The sequence below is a fragment of the Anomaloglossus baeobatrachus genome, unplaced genomic scaffold, assembly GCF_048569485.1.
Source record: "Anomaloglossus baeobatrachus isolate aAnoBae1 unplaced genomic scaffold, aAnoBae1.hap1 Scaffold_366, whole genome shotgun sequence".
Taxonomy (NCBI): domain Eukaryota; kingdom Metazoa; phylum Chordata; class Amphibia; order Anura; family Aromobatidae; genus Anomaloglossus; species Anomaloglossus baeobatrachus.
In genome coordinates this window covers 162,081-177,804 of record NW_027443010.1, presented here as the reverse complement: position 1 = coordinate 177,804, position 15,724 = coordinate 162,081, and the positions used below count along the sequence as shown (strand labels likewise).

The 15,724-nt window shown below is 46.6% G+C and overlaps 10 non-coding genes across 10 annotated transcripts; all 10 read right to left on the bottom strand.

Annotated features, from left to right (window-relative positions):
* Positions 1–402: 402 nt before the first annotated feature.
* Positions 403–593, bottom strand: LOC142273722 (U2 spliceosomal RNA). The gene has a single exon (XR_012738175.1). It is a non-coding gene; the product is annotated as a U2 spliceosomal RNA (small nuclear RNA).
* A 1,387-nt stretch (positions 594–1,980) lies between these two features.
* Positions 1,981–2,173, bottom strand: LOC142273785 (U2 spliceosomal RNA). The gene has a single exon (XR_012738232.1). It is a non-coding gene; the product is annotated as a U2 spliceosomal RNA (small nuclear RNA).
* A 2,189-nt stretch (positions 2,174–4,362) lies between these two features.
* On the bottom strand, positions 4,363–4,553 carry LOC142273932 (U2 spliceosomal RNA). Its single transcript, XR_012738320.1, has one exon. It is a non-coding gene; the product is annotated as a U2 spliceosomal RNA (small nuclear RNA).
* Positions 4,554–5,940: 1,387 nt separating this feature from the next.
* LOC142273930 (U2 spliceosomal RNA) lies at positions 5,941–6,131 on the bottom strand. The gene has a single exon (XR_012738319.1). It is a non-coding gene; the product is annotated as a U2 spliceosomal RNA (small nuclear RNA).
* A 1,387-nt stretch (positions 6,132–7,518) lies between these two features.
* On the bottom strand, positions 7,519–7,709 carry LOC142273929 (U2 spliceosomal RNA). The gene has a single exon (XR_012738318.1). It is a non-coding gene; the product is annotated as a U2 spliceosomal RNA (small nuclear RNA).
* Positions 7,710–9,096: 1,387 nt separating this feature from the next.
* Positions 9,097–9,287, bottom strand: LOC142273928 (U2 spliceosomal RNA). The gene has a single exon (XR_012738317.1). It is a non-coding gene; the product is annotated as a U2 spliceosomal RNA (small nuclear RNA).
* A 1,390-nt stretch (positions 9,288–10,677) lies between these two features.
* Positions 10,678–10,868, bottom strand: LOC142273927 (U2 spliceosomal RNA). Its single transcript, XR_012738316.1, has one exon. It is a non-coding gene; the product is annotated as a U2 spliceosomal RNA (small nuclear RNA).
* A 1,387-nt stretch (positions 10,869–12,255) lies between these two features.
* LOC142273925 (U2 spliceosomal RNA) lies at positions 12,256–12,446 on the bottom strand. The gene has a single exon (XR_012738314.1). It is a non-coding gene; the product is annotated as a U2 spliceosomal RNA (small nuclear RNA).
* Positions 12,447–13,833: 1,387 nt separating this feature from the next.
* LOC142273924 (U2 spliceosomal RNA) lies at positions 13,834–14,024 on the bottom strand. Its single transcript, XR_012738313.1, has one exon. It is a non-coding gene; the product is annotated as a U2 spliceosomal RNA (small nuclear RNA).
* A 1,387-nt stretch (positions 14,025–15,411) lies between these two features.
* On the bottom strand, positions 15,412–15,607 carry LOC142273830 (U2 spliceosomal RNA). Its single transcript, XR_012738272.1, has one exon. It is a non-coding gene; the product is annotated as a U2 spliceosomal RNA (small nuclear RNA).
* Positions 15,608–15,724: the final 117 nt, after the last annotated feature.

Genomic DNA, 15,724 nt, shown 5'->3' with positions numbered 1-15,724 from the left:
TGCATGATAGGAATAAACAGGTAACTTTCTTTGGAGTGGAAGCGGAGAGATCGCACCAGATGCCAATTCTAGATGTTATCACACCTGTGGTCACTGCAGCAGCAGGTGAATCCACTTTGTCCAAAAGGGATCTATTCCATTCAATTGCAAATGATCTAGATAAGACAGAGAACTGCAGCACGGGGACATAGCCGAGTTGGTCAGGTTGAGTGGTGATGAGTTTGCTATTTGGATGAATAAAGAAAGTCAAAAGTGTGAAAGATAAAAAACAAAAGGAGGAAGTGTGAAAAGTGAATGGGCCAAATTGAGGTGCATATGAAGACGTATGCTTTCTTCCAATTCATTAAATCGGGCTAATATGAATCAGGTGAATTGAGTTCTGCTTTTGGAAACTGGGTTAAGAAGGGGTGCACCGTTCCTGGAGGTACTGCAATACCAGGTCAATGCGTGGAGTGGACAGAGCAAGCTCTTTTTCCATCTCCCTGTTCTAAAAATCCATTTAATATATGGTCCCCAGATAGGGGACGTATCAGATATTAAACTGATAAGAACAGATACTACACTTGATCTTAGCCAAAAGGCCGAGAAGCGATAACCAGAATTGGTTTGGGCCTCGAGTGGCACCCTGGCCTATGCCGGACACATCTTAGGGAGAGAGAGCGAGAGGGAGACAAACCCACGCCTACACAAGACATTTTGTCACCCAAGCCAACCCTTGAAAAGGCTGCTTTGCAGAGCCAAAACAAGAAGAATGGTGCGTTTTGCAGCCGCCGCCCACTGCAATGAATCTGAATAACTCCTCCTTTAGGGCGCAAGCAACTCCCCTCCCCCTTGCAGTCTTTCCAATTCACGATACAAAAAGACGGACAGGACAGGTTGCCTGACTTTCCGTCACTGCCACCCTTTGCCATCCTTACCCGTAGAAAGCCCTTTCATCATCCCCAAACCCTAATCTTTTCCCTTTCCTTCCCAGCCCCCAAACCCTGCCCTCTGTACCTTTCTCACCACCCGCTTCCCTTCTCCTGTCATCCCCCTACCACCCGGGAAAAAAAGAGATTGCCCCCTCCTTCCACTAGCCCACCCTCCCACCCAAAGAACAACTTCTTCTGCGCAGCTTGTTTTCTAGGCAGCAGCGCTATTGTGATGTCATCGGGGGGCATTGTGACAAGCCGCCAGTGTTCCGTCTCTTCATGTTGTGCACAGTTCAAACGGAAAATACATCAACAGGCAGACTACAGAAAAGCTTACTATCAAAGGTTAGAGGGGGGCTTTCTCAGAGGGCTTTTTACAGTTTTTCTATTCCCAATTAGCCGTTTAAGTGTACTTATTGAAAGTAGTAATTCTTTCATAGGCCGCCCTTTCTTAGTATTTGACGTTCCTTATATTGCGGTATGAGGCTTCGCAGTAGGTTGCAAACATTCATCACCCATGACTGTCCCCAATTGAGCTCAGAAGCTCAATGTCTATCATGACCTCTCTTTTAGAATGTCCAAGAGCAAGCAAACTATTCCTCCAGGAGAGGGCGCCAACAGACTACTAAAGAGATCATCATTACTCAAAGAAAACCCCAAAAACCAATGCATGATAGGAATAAACAGGTAACTTTCTTTGGAGTGGAAGCGGAGAGATCGCACCAGATGCCAATTCTAGATGTTATCACACCTGTGGTCACTGCAGCAGCAGGTGAATCCACTTTGTCCAAAAGGGATCTATTCCATTCAATTGCAAATGATCTAGATAAGACAGAGAACTGCAGCACGGGGACATAGCCGAGTTGGTCAGGTTGAGTGGTGATGAGTTTGCTATTTGGATGAATAAAGAAAGTCAAAAGTGTGAAAGATAAAAAACAAAAGGAGGAAGTGTGAAAAGTGAATGGGCCAAATTGAGGTGCATATGAAGACGTATGCTTTCTTCCAATTCATTAAATCGGGCTAATATGAATCAGGTGAATTGAGTTCTGCTTTTGGAAACTGGGTTAAGAAGGGGTGCACCGTTCCTGGAGGTACTGCAATACCAGGTCAATGCGTGGAGTGGACAGAGCAAGCTCTTTTTCCATCTCCCTGTTCTAAAAATCCATTTAATATATGGTCCCCAGATAGGGGACGTATCAGATATTAAACTGATAAGAACAGATTTTTGATTTAATGAAGCTTTCCAAAGCACCACAAAAAATGCATGACCGAAGTCACACCAAAAACAGTGCAAAGGCTAGGATTCGTGTGGACCCCTCCGTGAGGAGAGGGTCCCCAAAAATCAACCCCGTCCCTCCGAGCCAGAAGGCCACAGCAAGGGTCAGGGATCTTCGGTGCTCCCCCAAGCCGAAGCCTGGTTGAGCCTTGTCGTTGCTCCCAGCGTCCACCCAGGCATCTTACCCAAGTGGAGTAGAGAGCTACTAGTTGTTGGTTTCGCAGCCGAAACTGCCCGGACCGTCAACCGGTGTTGGTTTCTCAGCCCAAGGCTAACCGGACCTCCAACCGGGTGTTGGTTTCTCAGCCGAAGCTGACCCAGACCTCCAACCGGGTGTTGGTTTCTCAGCCGAAGCTGACCCAGACCTCCAACCGGGTGTTAGTTTCTCAGCCCAAAGCTGACCAGACCTCCGACCGGGATTATAAAAATTTCCCTTCCTAGCCAGAAGGCCGGGATAGGGTAATATGCTCAAAAAGTATGAAAAGGCAAGGTACGGTGTGCTACAGAGCCCAAGACTTGCCGGGGTCCCAAGCCAGCAAGCTCAGACTCACTCCAGGGTCGTCAGTCCTGGGGCACGTTGTACCATAGCCCCCCACCCTTACTCAGTCTAATAGCCTCGATCCTGGTAGGGCCATGTTTTCCTCTAGATGAATATACTATCCACCCAGAGTACTAGCAAGCGCAACCTTCCAGTGTGCATTGTATCATTGTACTAAGGTGGCCTGGAGCTTAAACCACCTCTTCGAACAACACTACACTTGATCTTAGCCAAAAGGCCGAGAAGCGATAACCAGAATTGGTTTGGGCCTCGAGTGGCACCCTGGCCTATGCCGGACACATCTTAGGGAGAGAGAGCGAGAGGGAGACAAACCCACGCCTACACAAGACATTTTGTCACCCAAGCCAACCCTTGAAAAGGCTGCTTTGCAGAGCCAAAACAAGAAGAATGGTGCGTTTTGCAGCCGCCGCCCACTGCAATGAATCTGAATAACTCCTCCTTTAGGGCGCAAGCAACTCCCCTCCCCCTTGCAGTCTTTCCAATTCACGATACAAAAAGACGGACAGGACAGGTTGCCTGACTTTCCGTCACTGCCACCCTTTGCCATCCTTACCCGTAGAAAGCCCTTTCATCATCCCCAAACCCTAATCTTTTCCCTTTCCTTCCCAGCCCCCAAACCCTGCCCTCTGTACCTTTCTCACCACCCGCTTCCCTTCTCCTGTCATCCCCCTACCACCCGGGAAAAAAAGAGATTGCCCCCTCCTTCCACTAGCCCACCCTCCCACCCAAAGAACAACTTCTTCTGCGCAGCTTGTTTTCTAGGCAGCAGCGCTATTGTGATGTCATCGGGGGGCATTGTGACAAGCCGCCAGTGTTCCGTCTCTTCATGTTGTGCACAGTTCAAACGGAAAATACATCAACAGGCAGACTACAGAAAAGCTTACTATCAAAGGTTAGAGGGGGGCTTTCTCAGAGGGCTTTTTACAGTTTTTCTATTCCCAATTAGCCGTTTAAGTGTACTTATTGAAAGTAGTAATTCTTTCATAGGCCGCCCTTTCTTAGTATTTGACGTTCCTTATATTGCGGTATGAGGCTTCGCAGTAGGTTGCAAACATTCATCACCCATGACTGTCCCCAATTGAGCTCAGAAGCTCAATGTCTATCATGACCTCTCTTTTAGAATGTCCAAGAGCAAGCAAACTATTCCTCCAGGAGAGGGCGCCAACAGACTACTAAAGAGATCATCATTACTCAAAGAAAACCCCAAAAACCAATGCATGATAGGAATAAACAGGTAACTTTCTTTGGAGTGGAAGCGGAGAGATCGCACCAGATGCCAATTCTAGATGTTATCACACCTGTGGTCACTGCAGCAGCAGGTGAATCCACTTTGTCCAAAAGGGATCTATTCCATTCAATTGCAAATGATCTAGATAAGACAGAGAACTGCAGCACGGGGACATAGCCGAGTTGGTCAGGTTGAGTGGTGATGAGTTTGCTATTTGGATGAATAAAGAAAGTCAAAAGTGTGAAAGATAAAAAACAAAAGGAGGAAGTGTGAAAAGTGAATGGGCCAAATTGAGGTGCATATGAAGACGTATGCTTTCTTCCAATTCATTAAATCGGGCTAATATGAATCAGGTGAATTGAGTTCTGCTTTTGGAAACTGGGTTAAGAAGGGGTGCACCGTTCCTGGAGGTACTGCAATACCAGGTCAATGCGTGGAGTGGACAGAGCAAGCTCTTTTTCCATCTCCCTGTTCTAAAAATCCATTTAATATATGGTCCCCAGATAGGGGACGTATCAGATATTAAACTGATAAGAACAGATACTACACTTGATCTTAGCCAAAAGGCCGAGAAGCGATAACCAGAATTGGTTTGGGCCTCGAGTGGCACCCTGGCCTATGCCGGACACATCTTAGGGAGAGAGAGCGAGAGGGAGACAAACCCACGCCTACACAAGACATTTTGTCACCCAAGCCAACCCTTGAAAAGGCTGCTTTGCAGAGCCAAAACAAGAAGAATGGTGCGTTTTGCAGCCGCCGCCCACTGCAATGAATCTGAATAACTCCTCCTTTAGGGCGCAAGCAACTCCCCTCCCCCTTGCAGTCTTTCCAATTCACGATACAAAAAGACGGACAGGACAGGTTGCCTGACTTTCCGTCACTGCCACCCTTTGCCATCCTTACCCGTAGAAAGCCCTTTCATCATCCCCAAACCCTAATCTTTTCCCTTTCCTTCCCAGCCCCCAAACCCTGCCCTCTGTACCTTTCTCACCACCCGCTTCCCTTCTCCTGTCATCCCCCTACCACCCGGGAAAAAAAGAGATTGCCCCCTCCTTCCACTAGCCCACCCTCCCACCCAAAGAACAACTTCTTCTGCGCAGCTTGTTTTCTAGGCAGCAGCGCTATTGTGATGTCATCGGGGGGCATTGTGACAAGCCGCCAGTGTTCCGTCTCTTCATGTTGTGCACAGTTCAAACGGAAAATACATCAACAGGCAGACTACAGAAAAGCTTACTATCAAAGGTTAGAGGGGGGCTTTCTCAGAGGGCTTTTTACAGTTTTTCTATTCCCAATTAGCCGTTTAAGTGTACTTATTGAAAGTAGTAATTCTTTCATAGGCCGCCCTTTCTTAGTATTTGACGTTCCTTATATTGCGGTATGAGGCTTCGCAGTAGGTTGCAAACATTCATCACCCATGACTGTCCCCAATTGAGCTCAGAAGCTCAATGTCTATCATGACCTCTCTTTTAGAATGTCCAAGAGCAAGCAAACTATTCCTCCAGGAGAGGGCGCCAACAGACTACTAAAGAGATCATCATTACTCAAAGAAAACCCCAAAAACCAATGCATGATAGGAATAAACAGGTAACTTTCTTTGGAGTGGAAGCGGAGAGATCGCACCAGATGCCAATTCTAGATGTTATCACACCTGTGGTCACTGCAGCAGCAGGTGAATCCACTTTGTCCAAAAGGGATCTATTCCATTCAATTGCAAATGATCTAGATAAGACAGAGAACTGCAGCACGGGGACATAGCCGAGTTGGTCAGGTTGAGTGGTGATGAGTTTGCTATTTGGATGAATAAAGAAAGTCAAAAGTGTGAAAGATAAAAAACAAAAGGAGGAAGTGTGAAAAGTGAATGGGCCAAATTGAGGTGCATATGAAGACGTATGCTTTCTTCCAATTCATTAAATCGGGCTAATATGAATCAGGTGAATTGAGTTCTGCTTTTGGAAACTGGGTTAAGAAGGGGTGCACCGTTCCTGGAGGTACTGCAATACCAGGTCAATGCGTGGAGTGGACAGAGCAAGCTCTTTTTCCATCTCCCTGTTCTAAAAATCCATTTAATATATGGTCCCCAGATAGGGGACGTATCAGATATTAAACTGATAAGAACAGATACTACACTTGATCTTAGCCAAAAGGCCGAGAAGCGATAACCAGAATTGGTTTGGGCCTCGAGTGGCACCCTGGCCTATGCCGGACACATCTTAGGGAGAGAGAGCGAGAGGGAGACAAACCCACGCCTACACAAGACATTTTGTCACCCAAGCCAACCCTTGAAAAGGCTGCTTTGCAGAGCCAAAACAAGAAGAATGGTGCGTTTTGCAGCCGCCGCCCACTGCAATGAATCTGAATAACTCCTCCTTTAGGGCGCAAGCAACTCCCCTCCCCCTTGCAGTCTTTCCAATTCACGATACAAAAAGACGGACAGGACAGGTTGCCTGACTTTCCGTCACTGCCACCCTTTGCCATCCTTACCCGTAGAAAGCCCTTTCATCATCCCCAAACCCTAATCTTTTCCCTTTCCTTCCCAGCCCCCAAACCCTGCCCTCTGTACCTTTCTCACCACCCGCTTCCCTTCTCCTGTCATCCCCCTACCACCCGGGAAAAAAAGAGATTGCCCCCTCCTTCCACTAGCCCACCCTCCCACCCAAAGAACAACTTCTTCTGCGCAGCTTGTTTTCTAGGCAGCAGCGCTATTGTGATGTCATCGGGGGGCATTGTGACAAGCCGCCAGTGTTCCGTCTCTTCATGTTGTGCACAGTTCAAACGGAAAATACATCAACAGGCAGACTACAGAAAAGCTTACTATCAAAGGTTAGAGGGGGGCTTTCTCAGAGGGCTTTTTACAGTTTTTCTATTCCCAATTAGCCGTTTAAGTGTACTTATTGAAAGTAGTAATTCTTTCATAGGCCGCCCTTTCTTAGTATTTGACGTTCCTTATATTGCGGTATGAGGCTTCGCAGTAGGTTGCAAACATTCATCACCCATGACTGTCCCCAATTGAGCTCAGAAGCTCAATGTCTATCATGACCTCTCTTTTAGAATGTCCAAGAGCAAGCAAACTATTCCTCCAGGAGAGGGCGCCAACAGACTACTAAAGAGATCATCATTACTCAAAGAAAACCCCAAAAACCAATGCATGATAGGAATAAACAGGTAACTTTCTTTGGAGTGGAAGCGGAGAGATCGCACCAGATGCCAATTCTAGATGTTATCACACCTGTGGTCACTGCAGCAGCAGGTGAATCCACTTTGTCCAAAAGGGATCTATTCCATTCAATTGCAAATGATCTAGATAAGACAGAGAACTGCAGCACGGGGACATAGCCGAGTTGGTCAGGTTGAGTGGTGATGAGTTTGCTATTTGGATGAATAAAGAAAGTCAAAAGTGTGAAAGATAAAAAACAAAAGGAGGAAGTGTGAAAAGTGAATGGGCCAAATTGAGGTGCATATGAAGACGTATGCTTTCTTCCAATTCATTAAATCGGGCTAATATGAATCAGGTGAATTGAGTTCTGCTTTTGGAAACTGGGTTAAGAAGGGGTGCACCGTTCCTGGAGGTACTGCAATACCAGGTCAATGCGTGGAGTGGACAGAGCAAGCTCTTTTTCCATCTCCCTGTTCTAAAAATCCATTTAATATATGGTCCCCAGATAGGGGACGTATCAGATATTAAACTGATAAGAACAGATACTACACTTGATCTTAGCCAAAAGGCCGAGAAGCGATAACCAGAATTGGTTTGGGCCTCGAGTGGCACCCTGGCCTATGCCGGACACATCTTAGGGAGAGAGAGCGAGAGGGAGACAAACCCACGCCTACACAAGACATTTTGTCACCCAAGCCAACCCTTGAAAAGGCTGCTTTGCAGAGCCAAAACAAGAAGAATGGTGCGTTTTGCAGCCGCCGCCCACTGCAATGAATCTGAATAACTCCTCCTTTAGGGCGCAAGCAACTCCCCTCCCCCTTGCAGTCTTTCCAATTCACGATACAAAAAGACGGACAGGACAGGTTGCCTGACTTTCCGTCACTGCCACCCTTTGCCATCCTTACCCGTAGAAAGCCCTTTCATCATCCCCAAACCCTAATCTTTTCCCTTTCCTTCCCAGCCCCCAAACCCTGCCCTCTGTACCTTTCTCACCACCCGCTTCCCTTCTCCTGTCATCCCCCTACCACCCGGGAAAAAAAGAGATTGCCCCCTCCTTCCACTAGCCCACCCTCCCACCCAAAGAACAACTTCTTCTGCGCAGCTTGTTTTCTAGGCAGCAGCGCTATTGTGATGTCATCGGGGGGCATTGTGACAAGCCGCCAGTGTTCCGTCTCTTCATGTTGTGCACAGTTCAAACGGAAAATACATCAACAGGCAGACTACAGAAAAGCTTACTATCAAAGGTTAGAGGGGGGCTTTCTCAGAGGGCTTTTTACAGTTTTTCTATTCCCAATTAGCCGTTTAAGTGTACTTATTGAAAGTAGTAATTCTTTCATAGGCCGCCCTTTCTTAGTATTTGACGTTCCTTATATTGCGGTATGAGGCTTCGCAGTAGGTTGCAAACATTCATCACCCATGACTGTCCCCAATTGAGCTCAGAAGCTCAATGTCTATCATGACCTCTCTTTTAGAATGTCCAAGAGCAAGCAAACTATTCCTCCAGGAGAGGGCGCCAACAGACTACTAAAGAGATCATCATTACTCAAAGAAAACCCCAAAAACCAATGCATGATAGGAATAAACAGGTAACTTTCTTTGGAGTGGAAGCGGAGAGATCGCACCAGATGCCAATTCTAGATGTTATCACACCTGTGGTCACTGCAGCAGCAGGTGAATCCACTTTGTCCAAAAGGGATCTATTCCATTCAATTGCAAATGATCTAGATAAGACAGAGAACTGCAGCACGGGGACATAGCCGAGTTGGTCAGGTTGAGTGGTGATGAGTTTGCTATTTGGATGAATAAAGAAAGTCAAAAGTGTGAAAGATAAAAAACAAAAGGAGGAAGTGTGAAAAGTGAATGGGCCAAATTGAGGTGCATATGAAGACGTATGCTTTCTTCCAATTCATTAAATCGGGCTAATATGAATCAGGTGAATTGAGTTCTGCTTTTGGAAACTGGGTTAAGAAGGGGTGCACCGTTCCTGGAGGTACTGCAATACCAGGTCAATGCGTGGAGTGGACAGAGCAAGCTCTTTTTCCATCTCCCTGTTCTAAAAATCCATTTAATATATGGTCCCCAGATAGGGGACGTATCAGATATTAAACTGATAAGAACAGATACTACACTTGATCTTAGCCAAAAGGCCGAGAAGCGATAACCAGAATTGGTTTGGGCCTCGAGTGGCACCCTGGCCTATGCCGGACACATCTTAGGGAGAGAGAGCGAGAGGGAGACAAACCCACGCCTACACAAGACATTTTGTCACCCAAGCCAACCCTTGAAAAGGCTGCTTTGCAGAGCCAAAACAAGAAGAATGGTGCGTTTTGCAGCCGCCGCCCCCCACTGCAATGAATCTGAATAACTCCTCCTTTAGGGCGCAAGCAACTCCCCTCCCCCTTGCAGTCTTTCCAATTCACGATACAAAAAGACGGACAGGACAGGTTGCCTGACTTTCCGTCACTGCCACCCTTTGCCATCCTTACCCGTAGAAAGCCCTTTCATCATCCCCAAACCCTAATCTTTTCCCTTTCCTTCCCAGCCCCCAAACCCTGCCCTCTGTACCTTTCTCACCACCCGCTTCCCTTCTCCTGTCATCCCCCTACCACCCGGGAAAAAAAGAGATTGCCCCCTCCTTCCACTAGCCCACCCTCCCACCCAAAGAACAACTTCTTCTGCGCAGCTTGTTTTCTAGGCAGCAGCGCTATTGTGATGTCATCGGGGGGCATTGTGACAAGCCGCCAGTGTTCCGTCTCTTCATGTTGTGCACAGTTCAAACGGAAAATACATCAACAGGCAGACTACAGAAAAGCTTACTATCAAAGGTTAGAGGGGGGCTTTCTCAGAGGGCTTTTTACAGTTTTTCTATTCCCAATTAGCCGTTTAAGTGTACTTATTGAAAGTAGTAATTCTTTCATAGGCCGCCCTTTCTTAGTATTTGACGTTCCTTATATTGCGGTATGAGGCTTCGCAGTAGGTTGCAAACATTCATCACCCATGACTGTCCCCAATTGAGCTCAGAAGCTCAATGTCTATCATGACCTCTCTTTTAGAATGTCCAAGAGCAAGCAAACTATTCCTCCAGGAGAGGGCGCCAACAGACTACTAAAGAGATCATCATTACTCAAAGAAAACCCCAAAAACCAATGCATGATAGGAATAAACAGGTAACTTTCTTTGGAGTGGAAGCGGAGAGATCGCACCAGATGCCAATTCTAGATGTTATCACACCTGTGGTCACTGCAGCAGCAGGTGAATCCACTTTGTCCAAAAGGGATCTATTCCATTCAATTGCAAATGATCTAGATAAGACAGAGAACTGCAGCACGGGGACATAGCCGAGTTGGTCAGGTTGAGTGGTGATGAGTTTGCTATTTGGATGAATAAAGAAAGTCAAAAGTGTGAAAGATAAAAAACAAAAGGAGGAAGTGTGAAAAGTGAATGGGCCAAATTGAGGTGCATATGAAGACGTATGCTTTCTTCCAATTCATTAAATCGGGCTAATATGAATCAGGTGAATTGAGTTCTGCTTTTGGAAACTGGGTTAAGAAGGGGTGCACCGTTCCTGGAGGTACTGCAATACCAGGTCAATGCGTGGAGTGGACAGAGCAAGCTCTTTTTCCATCTCCCTGTTCTAAAAATCCATTTAATATATGGTCCCCAGATAGGGGACGTATCAGATATTAAACTGATAAGAACAGATACTACACTTGATCTTAGCCAAAAGGCCGAGAAGCGATAACCAGAATTGGTTTGGGCCTCGAGTGGCACCCTGGCCTATGCCGGACACATCTTAGGGAGAGAGAGCGAGAGGGAGACAAACCCACGCCTACACAAGACATTTTGTCACCCAAGCCAACCCTTGAAAAGGCTGCTTTGCAGAGCCAAAACAAGAAGAATGGTGCGTTTTGCAGCCGCCGCCCACTGCAATGAATCTGAATAACTCCTCCTTTAGGGCGCAAGCAACTCCCCTCCCCCTTGCAGTCTTTCCAATTCACGATACAAAAAGACGGACAGGACAGGTTGCCTGACTTTCCGTCACTGCCACCCTTTGCCATCCTTACCCGTAGAAAGCCCTTTCATCATCCCCAAACCCTAATCTTTTCCCTTTCCTTCCCAGCCCCCAAACCCTGCCCTCTGTACCTTTCTCACCACCCGCTTCCCTTCTCCTGTCATCCCCCTACCACCCGGGAAAAAAAGAGATTGCCCCCTCCTTCCACTAGCCCACCCTCCCACCCAAAGAACAACTTCTTCTGCGCAGCTTGTTTTCTAGGCAGCAGCGCTATTGTGATGTCATCGGGGGGCATTGTGACAAGCCGCCAGTGTTCCGTCTCTTCATGTTGTGCACAGTTCAAACGGAAAATACATCAACAGGCAGACTACAGAAAAGCTTACTATCAAAGGTTAGAGGGGGGCTTTCTCAGAGGGCTTTTTACAGTTTTTCTATTCCCAATTAGCCGTTTAAGTGTACTTATTGAAAGTAGTAATTCTTTCATAGGCCGCCCTTTCTTAGTATTTGACGTTCCTTATATTGCGGTATGAGGCTTCGCAGTAGGTTGCAAACATTCATCACCCATGACTGTCCCCAATTGAGCTCAGAAGCTCAATGTCTATCATGACCTCTCTTTTAGAATGTCCAAGAGCAAGCAAACTATTCCTCCAGGAGAGGGCGCCAACAGACTACTAAAGAGATCATCATTACTCAAAGAAAACCCCAAAAACCAATGCATGATAGGAATAAACAGGTAACTTTCTTTGGAGTGGAAGCGGAGAGATCGCACCAGATGCCAATTCTAGATGTTATCACACCTGTGGTCACTGCAGCAGCAGGTGAATCCACTTTGTCCAAAAGGGATCTATTCCATTCAATTGCAAATGATCTAGATAAGACAGAGAACTGCAGCACGGGGACATAGCCGAGTTGGTCAGGTTGAGTGGTGATGAGTTTGCTATTTGGATGAATAAAGAAAGTCAAAAGTGTGAAAGATAAAAAACAAAAGGAGGAAGTGTGAAAAGTGAATGGGCCAAATTGAGGTGCATATGAAGACGTATGCTTTCTTCCAATTCATTAAATCGGGCTAATATGAATCAGGTGAATTGAGTTCTGCTTTTGGAAACTGGGTTAAGAAGGGGTGCACCGTTCCTGGAGGTACTGCAATACCAGGTCAATGCGTGGAGTGGACAGAGCAAGCTCTTTTTCCATCTCCCTGTTCTAAAAATCCATTTAATATATGGTCCCCAGATAGGGGACGTATCAGATATTAAACTGATAAGAACAGATACTACACTTGATCTTAGCCAAAAGGCCGAGAAGCGATAACCAGAATTGGTTTGGGCCTCGAGTGGCACCCTGGCCTATGCCGGACACATCTTAGGGAGAGAGAGCGAGAGGGAGACAAACCCACGCCTACACAAGACATTTTGTCACCCAAGCCAACCCTTGAAAAGGCTGCTTTGCAGAGCCAAAACAAGAAGAATGGTGCGTTTTGCAGCCGCCGCCCACTGCAATGAATCTGAATAACTCCTCCTTTAGGGCGCAAGCAACTCCCCTCCCCCTTGCAGTCTTTCCAATTCACGATACAAAAAGACGGACAGGACAGGTTGCCTGACTTTCCGTCACTGCCACCCTTTGCCATCCTTACCCGTAGAAAGCCCTTTCATCATCCCCAAACCCTAATCTTTTCCCTTTCCTTCCCAGCCCCCAAACCCTGCCCTCTGTACCTTTCTCACCACCCGCTTCCCTTCTCCTGTCATCCCCCTACCACCCGGGAAAAAAAGAGATTGCCCCCTCCTTCCACTAGCCCACCCTCCCACCCAAAGAACAACTTCTTCTGCGCAGCTTGTTTTCTAGGCAGCAGCGCTATTGTGATGTCATCGGGGGGCATTGTGACAAGCCGCCAGTGTTCCGTCTCTTCATGTTGTGCACAGTTCAAACGGAAAATACATCAACAGGCAGACTACAGAAAAGCTTACTATCAAAGGTTAGAGGGGGGCTTTCTCAGAGGGCTTTTTACAGTTTTTCTATTCCCAATTAGCCGTTTAAGTGTACTTATTGAAAGTAGTAATTCTTTCATAGGCCGCCCTTTCTTAGTATTTGACGTTCCTTATATTGCGGTATGAGGCTTCGCAGTAGGTTGCAAACATTCATCACCCATGACTGTCCCCAATTGAGCTCAGAAGCTCAATGTCTATCATGACCTCTCTTTTAGAATGTCCAAGAGCAAGCAAACTATTCCTCCAGGAGAGGGCGCCAACAGACTACTAAAGAGATCATCATTACTCAAAGAAAACCCCAAAAACCAATGCATGATAGGAATAAACAGGTAACTTTCTTTGGAGTGGAAGCGGAGAGATCGCACCAGATGCCAATTCTAGATGTTATCACACCTGTGGTCACTGCAGCAGCAGGTGAATCCACTTTGTCCAAAAGGGATCTATTCCATTCAATTGCAAATGATCTAGATAAGACAGAGAACTGCAGCACGGGGACATAGCCGAGTTGGTCAGGTTGAGTGGTGATGAGTTTGCTATTTGGATGAATAAAGAAAGTCAAAAGTGTGAAAGATAAAAAACAAAAGGAGGAAGTGTGAAAAGTGAATGGGCCAAATTGAGGTGCATATGAAGACGTATGCTTTCTTCCAATTCATTAAATCGGGCTAATATGAATCAGGTGAATTGAGTTCTGCTTTTGGAAACTGGGTTAAGAAGGGGTGCACCGTTCCTGGAGGTACTGCAATACCAGGTCAATGCGTGGAGTGGACAGAGCAAGCTCTTTTTCCATCTCCCTGTTCTAAAAATCCATTTAATATATGGTCCCCAGATAGGGGACGTATCAGATATTAAACTGATAAGAACAGATACTACACTTGATCTTAGCCAAAAGGCCGAGAAGCGATAACCAGAATTGGTTTGGGCCTCGAGTGGCACCCTGGCCTATGCCGGACACATCTTAGGGAGAGAGAGCGAGAGGGAGACAAACCCACGCCTACACAAGACATTTTGTCACCCAAGCCAACCCTTGAAAAGGCTGCTTTGCAGAGCCAAAACAAGAAGAATGGTGCGTTTTGCAGCCGCCGCCCACTGCAATGAATCTGAATAACTCCTCCTTTAGGGCGCAAGCAACTCCCCTCCCCCTTGCAGTCTTTCCAATTCACGATACAAAAAGACGGACAGGACAGGTTGCCTGACTTTCCGTCACTGCCACCCTTTGCCATCCTTACCCGTAGAAAGCCCTTTCATCATCCCCAAACCCTAATCTTTTCCCTTTCCTTCCCAGCCCCCAAACCCTGCCCTCTGTACCTTTCTCACCACCCGCTTCCCTTCTCCTGTCATCCCCCTACCACCCGGGAAAAAAAGAGATTGCCCCCTCCTTCCACTAGCCCACCCTCCCACCCAAAGAACAACTTCTTCTGCGCAGCTTGTTTTCTAGGCAGCAGCGCTATTGTGATGTCATCGGGGGGCATTGTGACAAGCCGCCAGTGTTCCGTCTCTTCATGTTGTGCACAGTTCAAACGGAAAATACATCAACAGGCAGACTACAGAAAAGCTTACTATCAAAGGTTAGAGGGGGGCTTTCTCAGAGGGCTTTTTACAGTTTTTCTATTCCCAATTAGCCGTTTAAGTGTACTTATTGAAAGTAGTAATTCTTTCATAGGCCGCCCTTTCTTAGTATTTGACGTTCCTTATATTGCGGTATGAGGCTTCGCAGTAGGTTGCAAACATTCATCACCCATGACTGTCCCCAATTGAGCTCAGAAGCTCAATGTCTATCATGACCTCTCTTTTAGAATGTCCAAGAGCAAGCAAACTATTCCTCCAGGAGAGGGCGCCAACAGACTACTAAAGAGATCATCATTACTCAAAGAAAACCCCAAAAACCAATGCATGATAGGAATAAACAGGTAACTTTCTTTGGAGTGGAAGCGGAGAGATCGCACCAGATGCCAATTCTAGATGTTATCACACCTGTGGTCACTGCAGCAGCAGGTGAATCCACTTTGTCCAAAAGGGATCTATTCCATTCAATTGCAAATGATCTAGATAAGACAGAGAACTGCAGCACGGGGACATAGCCGAGTTGGTCAGGTTGAGTGGTGATGAGTTTGCTATTTGGATGAATAAAGAAAGTCAAAAGTGTGAAAGATAAAAAACAAAAGGAGGAAGTGTGAAAAGTGAATGGGCCAAATTGAGGTGCATATGAAGACGTATGCTTTCTTCCAATTCATTAAATCGGGCTAATATGAATCAGGTGAATTGAGTTCTGCTTTTGGAAACTGGGTTAAGAAGGGGTGCACCGTTCCTGGAGGTACTGCAATACCAGGTCAATGCGTGGAGTGGACAGAGCAAGCTCTTTTTCCATCTCCCTGTTCTAAAAATCCATTTAATATATGGTCCCCAGATAGGGGACGTATCAGATATTAAACTGATAAGAACAGATTTTGATTTAATGAAGCTTTCCAAAGCACCACAAAAAATGCATGACCGAAGTCACACCAAAAACAGTGCAAAGGCTAGGATTCGTGTGGACCCCACCGTGAGGAGAGGGTCCCCAAAAATCAACCCCGTCCCTCCGAGCCAGAAGGCCACAGCAAGGGTC